The sequence below is a fragment of the Lacerta agilis genome, chromosome 4, assembly GCF_009819535.1.
Source record: "Lacerta agilis isolate rLacAgi1 chromosome 4, rLacAgi1.pri, whole genome shotgun sequence".
NCBI lineage: Eukaryota > Metazoa > Chordata > Lepidosauria > Squamata > Lacertidae > Lacerta > Lacerta agilis.
This window is the reverse complement of record NC_046315.1, coordinates 86,874,352-86,891,963: the sequence shown is the minus strand read 5'-3', so window position 1 is coordinate 86,891,963 and position 17,612 is coordinate 86,874,352.

Below are 17,612 nucleotides of genomic sequence, written 5' to 3'. Positions count from 1 at the left end.
ATGCTGATGGGAGAAAGGCGTCGCCGACCTTTTCATCTCTCTTCTCCCACCTCCGGCGCGGCGGCGAAGTTTGTTTTGGCCCGGCGGGATGAGCCTTCCTCCCTCCTTCGCACCCTGAGGGCGGGGGCTCCCTTCGCCGACTTCCCCGGGCGCAGTCACCCGCTTTCGCCCCATGGAGAACCCGGCGGACAGAAGCACCGTCCCAGCTGTAGCGCCCGCGGAGCAACAGCCCCAGCTGCCCCCTGCAGCGGGAGTGAACGGCGGGGATTCGTCGGAGCAGCCCGGCGGCGGCGCGAGGCGCTTTCTGCGCCGCCGCCGGGCTCCGAGGTGTTGCCAGAGAGCAACGGGCCGGTGCTTCGCCAGCGCTCGCTGCGGGCGGTGTACGTGCTCAACGACGGCACGCTGCAGTGCCTGGCGCGATTTCCCCTCCCCTCAAACCTGTTTTTTGCTATTTTGCTTTTTGCCTTGCTCTCCCACCCCCCTCTCTTTTTCTTCCTCCCCTCCTTTTTTAATCCAAGGGGGGAAATCCCATTTTTAAAACAAACAAACGAAAAACAAACAAACACCCCCACAGCTGCTGCAGCCACTCTATTTGAATTTTTATTATTACCCTTTTCTCCCTCTATCCCCCCTTTTTCTTTTCTCTTCTCCTTTTGTTTTCAAAAAAAGGAAAAAGAAGAAAAAGATTTCCCCCCTTTATTTTTATTTTTTAAACTACTACATATTTTTAATAGATATTCTCCCCACCCCACCCCCAATTTATATTTTTCCACCCCACTTTTCCATTCCCACCCCCATCTGTTTTCTACCCCGTCTCTTCCTTTCTCTCTTTCCCTTTGTGTCCCTCCCTCTCGCTTTCTAAACCAAATTCCCCCCCTTTTCTTTCTTTCTTAGTTCGCATGCCAACCTATCTTAGAGGGGGAAGCCCTCTCTCCCACCCACCACACCCCCCCAAAACAACTTTGAGCTGAACCCCCAAAAACGGGGGTAGATCACTGCTGAAAGTAGATCACAGTTTCTTGGGAGTTGGCCACCCCTGGTATAAGACATGTAACTAGAATAAAAAAAATTTAAAAAACCAAGCAAATAATTGTAATAACTACTGTAATAAAGCACTGCTATAATTATATATAATTTCCCTAAAATTTTGGTTTCATTCGCCTTTCCATGCTGAAATGTCACAACCTGAACGACCATGGCTTGCCCCCCCCCCCCAGTTTTGATCCTGGGTACGCCCCTGAGTCAATGCAAAAAAGTAAGAACTTATTCTTGTTGTTTTTACTAATTATACTTTGCATTGGCTCCTATACGTTATTTATTATTATTGCATTAAGGTAAGAAACAATATATGCAGCGTTATATTTGTTTTAAATGTCGCAATGGTTTTGCGGCTCCCAGTTTTTTTTTCTCCTTTGGAAACGGGTCCAAGTGGCTCTTTTTGTCTTAAAGGTTGCAGACCCCTGCCCTAGGGTAGTGAAAAGCGGGATATCAAATCCAAACTCTTCTTCTTCTTCTATTTTGTTCACTGCCAGGTAGGTGAGTATAGGACTGCAGAGTTAGTGACAGAGGAAGCGGAACAAAAGTAATAAATCATAAGGAATCACAGGAAAATCCTCTGTGACCACAGAAATTGCATATGACTCGGTTAACCCCATTTCAATGTGCATATCAGAAGGGCAAAAACAGTGGAGGTGCCTCATTTTTATGCCTTACTGGTGAGCTTCCAGATGTATCCAGCTGACTCCTTTTAGAAGCAAAACACTGCATTAGCATCTTTGAGTCCAAAACTATCTTGAAGACCTTGGGTGGTGTGGCAGATATATTTGTCCATCCTACTTATGATAGCGTTGAATGAAATGATATGGAAAACTTATTAAAGTGAATCTGTGAATAATAATGCCATTTTCATGTTATATTTCAATATTTAGTCTGATATATTTAGCAACAGATAATGCATGCTTTCATAGGTCAGGGGGAAGAGACTCTTAATCTCAGGGTTGTGGGTTTGAGCTCCACATTGGGCAAAAATATCCCTGCATTGGAGGGAGTTGGACTAGGTGAAAATCTAGCTGACGAAGAATTAGCGAAACAGGGCCTTGTCCTGGAATTTATTTCAACTGGAATTTGTTTCAATACTATAATAATAAAACTGTTTGAAGACTTTAAAACTGATCTCCTGCCTGGCCAGAATTCTTGGATTCTTTATTTTTGACTTCTGGATATCACCAAGAACTCCAATTTCTACAGCAATTCTGATCATAGCTGTCAACTTTTCCCTTTTCTTGTGAGGAATCCTATTCGGAATAAGGGAAAAGTTGACAGCTATGATTCTGATACATTCCTAATGCTGGAACATAGATGGTGAAATGATGTGGACAGCATTTGGGGACAAATTCATTTATGGCATGAGAAGTTCACGTCTCATATCTGCATCTTTTTCTTCCCATGCACTTATTCATTGGATATACCATTGTATTACAATGAATGGAACTCACTGAAGTGAGTTAGGTTCCAGGGAATCAGTTGTGCAGCTGATCAGGAAGGTTCTGTAGTTCCTCAAAGTGCAATGAAACAGTGGACACACACACACACACACACACACACTTCTGTGAGATATAATCCATTGGTACAGTCAAATGCAACATTCCTTATTTACCTAGATTGGGCACACGCAGGGGGACATCCAGTCAGTGAAACTTCCTGTTCCACTGCTCTGGAGCTTCCTCCCCCTGCATGTGGCCTGGGAGATGGGCGTGGCTCTGGTTGACTCCATAAAAGAGCTGAGTCATGCAGCCATTTTCTCAGTTCGTTTTGATAATGCTATTGTCTTGTTGCTGTTCTTTTGCTGCCAAGCTGCTCTCCTGCAGCCATTTTGTATTCTTAATGTAATTTTGCTGTCTGCTGGCTCTCAGCCAGCAGCACATGAGTTCAGTCTCCCTATGAGATGAACTCACAGTTTCTTTGTGTAACTACCAAGTAAAGCCTGCCTTTCAGGGATCAAATTGTGAACTGAAATTTGTTACTTTACTCAGAAAGACTCTTGTGTCTTTACTCTTTTAGGAGGGATCAAAGGGGACACCAGGAATAAACTTAACTAAGAGATTCAAACAAATCTGCAAACTAGCTTCCAGCTATATTGAGGGGAATCTGCTCTGCTACATCACTTACTAGCATGAGTGAAGGAAGAATAATATTCAGTATATCCTTTCCTACTATCCTTGACATTCTCACAAATGCAATGAATCAACAAGAAAGGAGGAAGGTTTAGATGCTTGTGTATAGCAGACTTTAGCAAGGGCATGTAATATTGCAGAGCCATGAGACAGAAATAGATTTATGTATGCACAAAGGATAGCCTGCTGCAGGAGCAGCACCTTGGAAACAGTGATCTCATCTTAATGTCTAGATAGAGACTGGGCAGGAAAGAACTGGGAATCCAGCTCCTTGGCTTGGGATCACACACTGCAGGAAAGAATTAGGAGTTTGCACCTGTTGGGAGCTCCATTTTCCAAAGTAACTAGCATGGATTTAGTTACAGGTAGGTAGCCGTGTTGGTCTGCCATAGTCAAAACAAAATAATAATAAAAAAATCCTTCCAGTAGCACCTTAGAGACCAACTAAGTTTGTTCTTGGTATGAGCTTTTGTGTGCATGCACACTTCTTCAGATACACTGAAACAGAAGTCACCAGACCCTTATATATAGTGAGAGGGTGGGGAGGGGTATTACTCCGAAGGGTGGTGGGAATGGGTGATTGGCTGATAGTTGTGGAAAACCTGTTCAGCTCTGAATTGCAACTAATTACCAAACTTAAAACCATGGAGAGACCTGGTCTGAACAAAGACATTGGATTCTTATCTCATTATACATGACAGAGCTATCTAGCCATCTCACCCCTTGCTTTTTCTTGTAAGACCAATTGCAGTTGTTAACATTCATCAACTTGGTGCTAAGATGAATGTGTTTCTTGTACAAAGAAATACTCTATCCTTCTTCTTCCCCCAGGCTAAATTTGTTCTGGGGTTTCTCCCACCCTCCAGAATGCTAGTGCTGATCTTTGTGCTAGTACAATTATTTAGTTGCATATTGCCCTATATTTGGGTTAGCAAATGTACCCACTTCATGTTCACGAGCTTCTCTTTATGGTACTGGGCCTTCAACACTGAAAGTACAGTTGGTGGGTGTGAGAGACTGTCTTCCTTTTCAGCTGAGAGGTCCAAATTGTTAAATAGCCTCCAAAGGGAATTTCATCATTTGTCCCCACCTTTTTAACTGCTTCTAAATGGGCTCTCAAGCCTGTTTTATTCATGCAGGCATTCATTATTATTATTTTTGCTTAGAGCCTCTAATGTTTTAGCTGCACACTGAGATGCTTTGTGATGTTGATGCTGCTATTATATTTGTGTCTTTCATGGTTATGATTGTATTATAATTTGCATTGTACTGTGCATTCTTTTGCTTTGAAAGCCACAGTTGTGTGCACTTGTCACAGAAAGGCAGGGTGAAAATGCTAGTATAAATAAAGAAAAAACAACAACATAAGAGACGCTTATGCAACTAAATTTAGATGAAAAGGATGGCGCTAGTTAGATTTTGATCAGCTTCAGCTTTTGGCCATGTTCATATCCTCTAGCTCCAAACAATAGAATCATAGAATTGTAGATTTGGAAAGGACGTTGAGGTTCATCTCGTCCTGCAATGCAGGAATCTCAACTAAAGCATCTATGACAGACCTCTGCTTAAAAACATCCAACCTCTGCTTAAAGAAGAAGAAGAAGAAGAGTTTGGATTTTATATCCCGCTTTTCACTACCCGAAGGAGTCTCAAAGCGGCTAACAATCTCCTTTCCCTTCCTCCCCCACAACAAACACTCTGTGAGGTGAGTGAGGCTGAGAGACTCCAGAGAAGTGTGACTAGCCCAAGGTCACCCAGCAGCTGCATGTGGAGGAGCGGAGACGCGAACCCGGTTCCCCAGATTACAAGTCTACCGCTCTTAACCACTACACCACACTGGCTCTCTTAAAAACATCCAAAGAAGGAGAGTCCACCACCTTCCAAAGGAGTCCATTCCACTGAATTAAATTCTATTACATACTTTTCCTCTCGGTGTGTTAATGAGCAATCTATTTCCCCAAACCAATTTGTGCAACACAGTGCCCCCTTTTTACAGAATAAAAACAACAGCACAGCAGAGGAATATCCCCTGAGGACTAGCACATGTGTTCCCTTCATTGATCATATTGTACCGTATTTATAATTACATCATGTTACATTACTTAGTAGAATGATAACATTAACAACAGAATGAGAATACATCGTACACTGGATAAAAAGGCACCGGATCCAGTAATTAAGAGCTGGCCACTTTCTCAGAGGAAAAAAAATGCAATAATTTAGTAAAACTTGATTTTCTGACCAGCTCAAGAATTCCAAAACTACGTACCATCTTTCAGAAACCAATATGCGGAGTTAGCCAAACTGACTGTGAGGATCCGGAACCAAGGCAATCAGAAATTCCAGAGAGATTGGAGTAAATTTATTGAGTACCTGAGAGACTATTGCAAAAATGTGAAGACACTAGCAGGATTGATATGAATCCTGCAACATAATATAAAAATAGTATCTGACCATGGATAATAGGAGGACTTGAGATGTATTGAAGGAAAGAAACTGACAGCAGAAATGCGTATATAATTTATCAGGAAATTAGAAACCAGTTGGAGGGAGAGAGGGAAGTCACGAGCTCGGCGGAGCAAATGTTTTAGAAATGGCTATTATAATGTTGTTCTATTTTATGTTTTCATTTTTATTAATGAAAATAATAAAAATTATTTGATAAAAAAACAAAGATGTATCAGAAACCAAGTTTCTGTTTCACCCAGCAACATTGACTGTCAAAGTTACATGTCCTTAATGTGAGACCCCGACCCACTTTATTTGCTCATTTAGTGACCAATTAGAAAAGATACTATGAGATCAAAGCTGTTGTCTATCCTCCCATCACATACCTCTGGAGGGGATTAGAGCTGGTGGAATTTGTCTATCCCTTATCCGCTGTACTGTTTAGCTGAAATAGTGCCCCATGCCCAAAACAATACAAATGGCAGCTTCACTGAGTATTCGGGGAGTGGGTGATATTGAGGAAATGATCCAACAACCCCATTCCCAGCACCATTCTTCCAACTCCACCCTTCCTGATAGTTGGATTTGCTTTAAATTTACAGATATATATGAAGCAGCTGACCATGTAAAATGAGCAGCTGATCACACTGGCTGTTGTACTTTATCATGTCATGTTATATTCCGATAGCATGTGTTCAGCTATTGTAATGGATTCCTTTGATGGATGAATCTGCCAGTTTTGGTTTCTCCAGGTTTCTCATTTTTTTTTCAGTCTTAGGTTCAGTTTGCTATGATTCCTTGCCAGTTTGTGCATTTTTTAAAGTCCTCACCCAAAAATGTAAGCATTTCAGTGTTACCTTGGTTCTCAAACTTAATCCGTTCTGGAAGTCTCTTCCAAAACCAAAGCGTTCCAAAACCAAAGCACACTTTCCCATAGAAAGTAATGCAAAATGGATTAATCCGTTCCAGACTTTTAAAAACAACCCCTAAAACAGCAATTTAACATGAATTTTACTAACAAGACCATTGATCCATAAAATGAAAGCAATAATCAATGTAGTGTACTATAAAATAAATAAAATAGTATTGTAGATGATAAAAATTAAACTTAATTTTTTTTCTTACCTGCACTGATGATAGACATTGTTTGGATGGGGGGCTTTTATTTATTTCTGCAGTCACACAACCAACCAACCCACCAGTAGTTGAACTGGGATCCACACAGTCACAAAAACAAATTAATTGAAAAATCCTCAAAACAGAAAAATGCAAAATAAATAGCAAAAACAAAAGCAGCAAATATAAGCTCCAAATATCATCTCAGAACACTGCAATCGGAAATGGAAGGCTTGAATTACAATGGGGGGACACAAATTAGCAGTGCAACAGGAAACACAGGGGGACTCAAAATGGAGTATGTTCAGCTTCCGAAAAAAGTTCAAAACCCAGAATACCTACTTCTGGTTTTGCAACATTCATTTTCCAAGTTGTTCGTGAACTAAGCTGTTCGAAAACCGAGGTATCACTGTATTATTATACACATATTTTGACTGACGAACTTCACCACAAAATTGGGAGAAGTGTGAATTTTGAAGGATAGTTGGGTTTTGGCTCATGTTATTTTTGGTACAGGTGGCGCTGTGGGTTAAACCACAGAGTCTAGGGCTTGCTGTTCAGAAGGTCGGCAGTTCGAATCCCTGCGATGGGGTGAGCTCCCGTTGCTCGGCCCCAGCTCCTGCCCACCTAGCAGTTCGAAAGAACATCAAAGTGCAAGTAGATAAATTGGGACCACTCCAGCGGGAAGGTAAACGGCGTTTCTTTGTGGTTCTCTGGTTCGCCAGAAGCGTCTTTGTCATGCTGGCCACATGACCCAGAAGCTGCCTGCGGACAAACGCCGGCTCCCTCGGTCTATAGAGCGAGATGAGCACCACAACCCCAGAGTCGGACATGACTGCACCTAATGGTCAGGGGCCCCTTTACCTTTACCTTTATTTCGGGTAGGTTCATATTGAAATGCAAACTGAACAAAACTTCTCTCCCATCCACCTGTCCTTTGCTTGCCATTTGCAAAATCGCAAACCATTGCAAATACAAAAACAACCATCTTTGAGAATGTAGGGAAGTACCAGAACAAACCAAAGGTCTATCTAGCATTTCACCATTATTCAAATAACACCCACCCACCCAGATTTCTCTAGAAGCTCAACAGTAGTACTGTATGTGATGAACCGCTTCTGGTTTGTTACAAACATCTCATATACTCCATGCAAACTTGGAGCGTCCAAGTAACTATCATGGATTATAAAAGGTAAAGGGCCCCTGACCATCAGGTCCAGTCATGTCCAACTCTAAGGTTGTGGCACTCATCTCGCTCTTACTATCATGGATTATAGTAACTAGTAAATGGCAGACCAATATTTCCTGAGTTTATCTAGCAGTTTTTAAAAAGTCACGAAAGCTCATAGTCATCACCGCAGCTTGCTGCAGTGGATTCCGTACATTCACTGTATGTATGTATTTCCTTTGCGTCAAATAAATTCAACATTCGGTTATGTCTGGCAGGAGAAATGTTCTCCTTTTCTTCCTCGCATTCAAGAGAAGCCATTGTTTGGTCTGTAGAACAGTTATTACACGAGTAGGTGACGTTGTCTGTGCTTCAACCAGAAGAAGATGAAACTTTAAAAATTTCTAATTAAACCCCAGGCCTACACAGTTTGGTAGAAATTAGAGGAGAGAGCCTTTTAACTAGTTCTGAAAGATGCTCTGAGTTTCTGAAGAGAACTCTGAAAGTAGGATAATGAGCTTTCGGAATCTGAATTGGTACTTTTATAAATAAACTTTCTCATTTTGAAGAATATTTCCCAGCCTACTCTAATGTTGGAGAATTATAACACTCTTGTTTAAACTAGAGGAAAACTTATCAAAAGCTTTCCCACACTGAGAGGGAAATGGCATTTTTTGTGTTATTAAAATGTAACGTATGCTAATAATTAGGTTTTAATTATTTAAAATCACAAAACAACTCATAGACCAAAGCCACAATGAAAATTCTGTAGGAATCAACATAAACAACTTTAATTAGTCAAACAGTCATGTGTTGTCAATACATTAATTAAATGCAATTTTTATAACTGGATGCCCAGAAATGTGGCTTATATTTAAGCAGTATCAGCACAGTGTGTCAAATTATTTGCAGTGGGAAGGGGGGGGGAGACAAAGACAGAGCTGCTAGCTGGAAATGGGATAAAAAAAGGAGGCCATCGGTTTATTAAAAGGACAGGGCAGAGTACCATAGATAATAAGATAATAAGACAGGCGTGGAGGGGTTGATCCTATCTGTAATGCCTAAGGGAACTAGAGAAGTCCCCCTGGCATAACTCTACCAACCAAGGAGCTAACTGGGGTGAGAAACTATTGTGTCATACATTTGGTATCATAGATCAGAGGTTTTTGACCAGTGTGCTGTGGCACCCTGGGGTGCCTTGAATGATGGTCAAGGGTGCTGCAGGCAACACTGGCCTCTGTCCCTCTCTCATTCTCTCCCTCCTCTGATGCCTTTTTGCGTCTCTGCCTCCCAAAGGCTTGCACGGCTGCTTGTTACAACAGCCTTGGCTACAAGCTCCGTAGGCGAATGGTGCCTCTGGGGCTGCCCAGAAGACTCATGAGGAGAGGGCAAAGGAGATGAGACTAAGGGAACACTTCATAAGGGGAGGTATTTGAAAAGGAGCAAGGGGCTGTTGGCTCTGCAAACAAAGGGTGATATCACTGGGCCTTTGAGGTTCGGAGCACATTTCCCCACAGGGGAATTGCAGAAGGAATGTAGTTGGTCAAGGGAGCCATGGACTCAGAAAGCTTGAAAGCCTCTGTCATAGATAGCAGATCCATTATTGACTGCTTAGACTTCTGAATCCCCTGCCACCAGCTATCTTGGCTGTCAGGACACCTTCACATAAATTCATGAACTCTGAATGTGCACCAGTCACAGGATTATCTTTGTATCTGTAGCCTTGTTTCTGGATCCATTTTGTGTGTTTCCAATTTAGCTTGTTATTTGGGTCCAAATCAGGTTAAACTCAAAGTAATCCAATAATTAAATTTTGCTTCACGCCCCCTAATTTCAGGTATTCTTAACCTGCTAAAATGAGCCAAATATACCTGGGAAATAAAACATCAGATTACACCCAGTAAAACAGCTCTTACCAAGCAGTGTGACCCTAACAAATGGTTTCCTCTACAGCTGATCTCCAAGTCCCAAGGCATGCTTACTATTTGGCCATTTAAGGAGCTTTCCTGGAGAAAGCTCCATGCTTGATGCACAGGGAAAACCAGTTGGGACAACAAAATACACATGAGCACCCAATAAGAGTCATCAAGGTTAGGACCCCCATGCAAATTGTACACACAGAATCCCATTTGCAGCCCACACCTTGCACTCAACACTCATGATAGAAAAGCTCAGATCCAACTGGTGACTTAAATGCAGCTTCTTCCTCTTTGATTCCAGCTCTTAGTTTGACACTCCCTACTTCTTCTTTCTTTCTTTCTTTCTTTCTTTCTTTCTTTCTTTCTTTCTTTCTTCTTTCTTTCTTTCTTTCTTTCTTTCTTTCTTCTTCTTCTCTTCTTCTTCTTCTTCTTCTTCTTCTTCTTCTTCTTCTTCTTTCTTCCTCCTCCTCCTCTCCTCTTCCTTCTTCTGCGATCACTCATAGCCAAGTCAGATTGTCGTGCATGAGCACGGCTTTAACAGTGAGTCTGTAAGTGACTGTGGAGGCCAATTCTGGATCCACATGTCCTTCCACAGTGGGGGCATAGGTTTCCGGGCAGGAATTGATCATGGTGAGGGTTTGCTAAACGTGTCTTCCTTTTAGTACATTTCTCCCCTTCGTCCTGAGTTTGAGCGTCTTCAAAGCCCATGACGCCTTTGGAAAAGGCTGTTCTCCAACTGAGGCACTTGCAGGCCAGTGTTTCCCAGTTGTCGGTGTTTATACTACATTTTTAAAGATTTGTCTTGAGAGAAACTTTAAACCTATTTTTTTGACCACCAGCATTACGCTTCCCATTTTTAAGTTTGGAATAGAGTAGTTGCTTTGGAAGACGATAATCAGGCATCCACACAACATGACCAGTCCAACAAAGTTGATGTTGAAGAATCATTACTTCAACACTGGTGATCTTTGCTTCTTCCAGTACACTGGCATTAGTTTGCCTGTCTTCCCAAGTGATGTGTAAAAAATTTCCAGTGACACCATTGATCAAATCTTTTGAGGAGTTGGAGATGGCGTTTATAAGTGGTCCATGTTTAGTGATTAGATGTTAAGTGGTTAGAGTCTGACACTCTAACCACTACATTACACTGGCCCTCAAACTGGTTTATGAAAGTGAGTGAATGAATGGAAGAGATAATGAATGAATGGATGAATGATGAATGAAGATGGGAAGGGAAAAGGGGTATCCCCATTCATTGATTTTGGGCTTGGCCCCCCACTACCCATTGTCAGCATTTGATCCCCTAACTACTAGCCACCAAAGGAACATGGCTTTCAATTAAATAATAATAATATTTGCTCACATCTGCCATAAGGGAAGCCTTCATGTATACAGCTGTATATGTTAAGGACTCCCATTCTGCAAATATCCACATCAATGAGCTGTGGAATTTCAGGAAGTTCTAGCTGTTAGGTGCTTTGTTGGTGCAGCCTACATGCCAGCTTACTTCTGAGTAGAGGTTAAGCCGATGGCGAATCCTACAGAGTTTTTTTGTGTATTTTTTTTGTATTCGATTACCTCACATTCATGAACAGTTGAGCAACATGTTGCTTGTGGCATGGTGACAAATTGGCAAACTCTTGATGAATGCACTTGTTATTGAGAACCTCACTATTTAAAAATTAATCTGTAAAAGGTCCAAGATTAAACATCTGTTCATCCAACTCCTACCTCAGAGGATAAGGTTGAAGAGGGATAAGGAAGCAATCCCTTTCCATCTGTGGGTTTTTGTTTGTTTTGTTTTGTTTTTGCAACGATAAGCTCCTATAATAGATTCCTTCCTACAAAAGATTTGCATTTGTCGCTTGGCGAGGAATAAAATTTAATATGCTTGCAACAAATATTGAACTGATGGAAATGCTCAATCCAATCCTTCAGAAGCAGAATATGTTGCACGGCTGTTAAAGAAACAATCTAAATAAAGAACCATTAAGATGAAAGATATCATTCCTGCTGTGGAAGAAGGAAAATCAGGTAGCTCAAGGCATGAAATGGGAATCCAGACTGAGATAGCAGAAGGAGTAATTAGCAACAGTTTGCATAACAGAGGGGATATTATTTTGGTTTTTGATACTTGGAGTTCCAGATATTCTATGAGAAGTTTCCCACATTTGGTCAATACCTTTGACAATAGCTTTATCCCAACACTTTCAGATTTTGGGGTACTACCTCCAGGCATCAAATGTCTATGGAATTATCTGTCTTACTGGTACAATTATGGAACACTAATTTAGATTTTATATTAGTAATATGAAAGTTCCCCTCAAAGTTTGTTGAGACACCCACACTGCAGACCTTTTCACAAAGCCCTCCAGGTGTACACAAATTGTGTAATGATGGATGCACAATCTAGGAAATAATTTCATAGGTGAAGTTGTGCCTCAGTTCCCCCATCACTCCCTTTGAACCCAAATTCTGAGAACACAGAAGTGGATTGTTCCTTGAATTTCTTTCAAGGGAAAGAAACTACCAATAATTAAGGACTAATCTGCAACCACTGCATCAATATAAGTGACTATATTAACTTACAGTTTGGTCCACAGTTGTGACTTGTTTATAAAACCGCTTTTGCATAATTATAAGGATTAGTGTGCATAACGAGAGCAGTGCAACAAACTGGATTTTGTGTGTACAAAGTTTTTGATTACTCGGTTTGCCTAGGGCCAAGGGAGAGCTATGCTGTGTCTGCTGTAGCCCAGAGCAAGATAACCTCAAATAATTATTATTATAAATACATTGCTCACATAGAAGTTAGGAAATAGTGTGGGACTTGATAATCCTGTACATGTGTTATGTGGTGTCTGGAAAGCAAAACTGGAAGTTTAGAACATCATCTCTTTCTCTCCAATGCATTTTATTTCTCTGTAGGATTTTTTAAATAGAAGTGGCTAAAAATGTGTCTGTGTGATAATTAGAATTATGCTGATTAGCTCAAAGGATGAGTAATCTCATTTGCTTCCCAGTGAGTGGAAGATAAACCACTAATATTTCTGCTGGCTCAAGTCCTGAACAGGCTTGTATGATTACCCGAAGTGTAGTTACACTAAAAAATAAAAAGTGAGAGATTGTGAGCTTCATAGTTGGAGCTAAACCGATCTCCATAATATGGAAAATAATGGTACCTGCCAGAAACAACAACAAAGTTATTTTGCCAACTTGCATATTTGAAATATGAGTTTTGCAAGGAAAAATATTTGGGCCTACTGAACTGGATGTTGGTATGGTTATTAAAACAATCATTAGAAGACTGACTCTTCTGAGGTAAGATGTTTGACTACGAGGGACAAGGCCTTCTTGGTGGGGTTTCCTAAGGAACTCCCTCCTTTTCTTCTTAGATCAGCTTACACTGGGATAGGGAACCCATGACCCTTGAGATATTTCTGGACATCAACTTGCATCAACCCGAGCCTGCGTGGGCAATGGTTAAGTATGACAGGAGTTGGGAATTGCAGTCAGACAAACCTAGCCAATTTGTCACCATAGTGCAACCAATTTATAGACTGTGGCAGCTTTATATGATTTGGGGAAGTGTTTGATCTTAAATCCTCAAATTGCTGTTCAGCACTTCTGTGTTGTGGAGTTGTGGGCAGTAGTGGACAGTGTGATGGGATGGTATTGCTCACCTAATCTCCCATTGGTCACACTGCTGCTGATTACCAGGAGGTAGAGAGGGAGGGGCAAGGGGAGGTCCACCATGGTGCAAAGGATCCAATGGCACATTGACTTCCCCCGCCTTCCCTGCTCTCCCTCTGATTACAAGGAACAGGAACATGAGTGACCAGAGGTCAGGTGAACAGCAGGGCTACACCAGGCTGTCTATACTGACTACTGGGCCATAGCACTGCACCCTTACCATGAGATGAAAATGATTTTGCTTGGATATTAAAGTACACAGAACAGGAGAAGATACCGAGCCAGCATTCTGAAAAAAGTAGAGATGAGAACAAGTTATAATTTTGCTTGTTGACAACAAGGAGAGAATTATGAATGAAGGAAGAAGATTCAAGCTGCACACACTTTGGGGTAATGTAACATATGAGCTGTTTGAGAAGCCGCTTGGGTTCTTACTTCCTAGGAATCTTGGAAGTCAAGAATCATCATTGGCTGGATTCACCTTGGTCATAGTAGCCCAATGGGACTTCAGTTTGATCATAGCGACTGGTAGTGTGGAATGCGTGGGGCTTTGCTACTGTCCTGGCTTCCCAACATCATGGGTTGCTGTCGCTTACCAAAGGGAGAGGAAGAGGAACAAGGCACAGGGAACGTAGCATGGTGTGGACTGTGGGGGCAGGAGCACCGGGTAACTTCATCACACTGCACTGAGCTTACTGCACCTTGTACCCGTGCCTCTTGTTAAGTGGCATTGATCTTCAGAGTTGGGAAGCTGAGAATGTAAAAAAAAAAAAAAAAAAAAATCCCACCTGTGCTGCCTCACCAACTGCTACTGAGATAGGTTGTAACTAACAGGCTCCATTGAATTCAATGGGTATACTCTGCTTGAAGAATGTCTTAGTCCAAATCTGTCCCCGTACTTTGAGTCAAGTTACAAGAAAGGAGATTCCAACTAAACATCAGGAAGAGCTTTCTGACAGTAAGAGCTGTTCAACAGTGGAATGGTCTCCCTCAGGAGGTCGTGGGCTCTCCTTTCTTGGAGGTTTTTAAGCAGAGGTTGGACGGCCATCTGTCATGGATGCTTTAGCTGAGATTCCTGCATTGCGATGGTTTGGACAAGATGAACCTTGGGGTCCCTTCCAACACCCCAATTCTGTGATTCTATGCACAAGAGTCATTGCAACTCAAAGCCTTATCTAGAGTTATATGTGGCAGATAAACACACCTCACAGATATCTTACCCAAATATCAGAGCAAAGGTTGTCATTATAAATAGTGAAGGACTGGAGCCATTCAGCCTGTCAAGAGTCAGACTTTGATGTAAAGGTCTACAATTTATACTTCAAAATATGCCTTTTTCAAGTCACTTTAAAATTTATGGGCTTATGTAATAGTGGGCTGGTTTAAAATGAATTTCTATTAATACCTGCCACCTTCATTCAAGGCTTTGTGTTAGGTCCTGAAAGCTGGAGCGCAGAAAGTGAGGTGGGTGTGCATATTGATGCTGCCTTTGGTGGGAGGAATGATTTAATATTAAGTTTTCCTAATTATGAAAATACACCCACACACCTGTACAAAATTGCTTGGAACAAATCATTGCCTAAGGCCAAACTAGGAGTCCTACCTGGAGTGCGCATATTATCTTTCTCCCTCACTCCCTTTGTAAAAGTGCCACAAAACTGTCTTAAAAACAGACTACAGAAAGCAGATGTTTATCCTGGAGGTAAAAAATCCACATAATCCATAAATGAAAAATGTAAGGTAAATATTAATCAAGGCTGAACTCCCCACAGACTCTCATAATACAATCCTACACATTTCAGCTCAGGCTGCTAACACACCATACTTTTAAAACATGTGACTTCCCCCAACAAATCCTTGGAACCATAGTTCATTAAGGGTGCTGGGAATTATAGCTCTGTGAGGAATGAACTGCAGTTCAAAGGATTCTTTGGGGAAAGCCATGTGCTTTAAATGTGTAGTTTGTTCATAGCCTCTGACTCAAAGGACTCCTGAGTGGCATACTGAGTCCTGATATCAGGGCCTGACTCTGAAGCACCTCTTCTATTTTCACCGTTTGTCTTTCTGACTCAGCTGATCCCTTCTCTCCTTGCATCGGAGTCCTGCCTGCAAGTGCAGTGCCTCTGATTTGATGCTTAAATATGCATTCTTTGTCTTGAAAATAAGTGCATTGGAAAACAGCCAGTATAGTCTTCAGATCACTTTCCTCACACTTCCTTAAAAGAAAGCCCAACAACCTCAAATTATTATTTAACTAAATTTATAACTTGGGAAGCTATTTTTTAAAAATTGATACACCAAAAGACAAAAGACAAAAATGAAAATAGAGATAAATACAATATTAATTACAAGATTATAAAGCAAAAAATTGTATTTTGACTATATAGACCTGACCTCCCATCTATTCCCTGTTTCAATTATATGATCCTTGTTGCCAGTACACACTTTTATCATAGATTGACTAATTCTTAGTTTATCTTTGATCTCATGTTTTTCTTAAAGCTACTACTGAATTTATTCAAATTCCATTTTTAACCAATCTCATTTATTTTTATTCAAGTTTTATATACCATTTAATCAACAAAACAATACAAAGCATTCATTAGAAAACACCTATAAAATTAAACATTAAAAACAAATTGGTATAAGATTGCTCAAAATATAATGAAACCAAGGGTTTTAAATTAAATGTACATCGTTTAATTTCATGTTAAATGGACATGTCTGAGTAGGCCTGTTTCAACAAAACGCTTTTAATAGGTACCAAATAAAATACAGTGAAAATGCTTGCCTAATGTTAATGAGTGGACACCACACTGAACGGCTGATTCCTTGCAAATGCAGAACTGATATTATGCGGTGCATATAAAAGTCCCAGTTGTGCGGTTTGAAGCAGTCAAGCAGGCACATAGGTAGAATAATGGAATTGTAGAGTTGGAAGGGACCCCAAGTTTCACCGAGTCCAACCTCCTGCATTGCAGGAATCTCAGCTAAAGCATCCATGACAGATGGCCATCCAACCTCTGCTTAAACAAGATGAACTCCACCTCCCAAGTCCCGAGGGAGTCCATTCCACTGTCTAACAGCTCTTACAGTCAGAAAGTTCTTCTTGGTGTTTAGTTGGAATCTCCTTTCTTGTAACTTGAAGTCGTTGGTAGGGTCCTACCCTCCAAGGCAGGAGAAAAGAAGGTTGCTCCATCTTCCATGTTAGTTCTTTAGATATTTGAAGGCGGCTATCATATCTCCTCTCAGTCTCCTCTTTCCCAGGCTAAACATATCAAACTCCCTCAACTGTTGATCATAAGGCTTGCTTTCCATACTCTTTATCATGTTGGTTACCCTCACTAGTCTTCCCTCTCACTTATAATGATGGTTATATAAGTCATAGCTGTCAACCTTTCCCTTTTTAAAGGGAAATTCCCTTATTCCGGATAGGATTCCTCACAAGAAAAGGGAAAAGTTGACAGCTATGATCTAACTCACAAACTGTATTATGATTCTGTATCTGTTGGTGAATAAGATTTTGTGTGACAAACTTTCTCGTACGTGCTCGACTTAGAAGAAGCATTTGATGGGAAATAAGGCCACGGTATTCAAGATGTCAGGAGTGTTCAGTGTGCTAAAGCAAGTATGGGGAACTTTGGCTTTCCAAATGTTGCTGAACTACAACTCCCATCAGCCCCAGCAAGCATTGCCAGTGTCCAGGGATTATAGGAGTTGCAGTTCAGCAAGATCTGGTAGGCTAAAGGTTCCCCACAATTGTGCTAATGCAATATGGACATATCATCATCTGCCCCTATCATGTAATTGTCATACATAACCCATCTTTCAATGAACTCCAGGGATAAGCAATGCTTCCAATAGATTTCTGCTCTATTGAACCAATTTTAGAGATAATTCATTCTAGGAAGAGCAGGCAAGAAAGTAGAAGAGTTGGCTTGCTTCAGACACTCCATATTCTGGTCTACTTACTATTTATCCTTCTTTAGCAGGGAAGACAGGGGGATGCGGGTGGCGCTGTGGGTTAAACCACAGAGCCTAGGGCTTGCTGATCAGAAGGTCGGTGGTTCGAATCCTTGCGACAGGGTGAGCTCC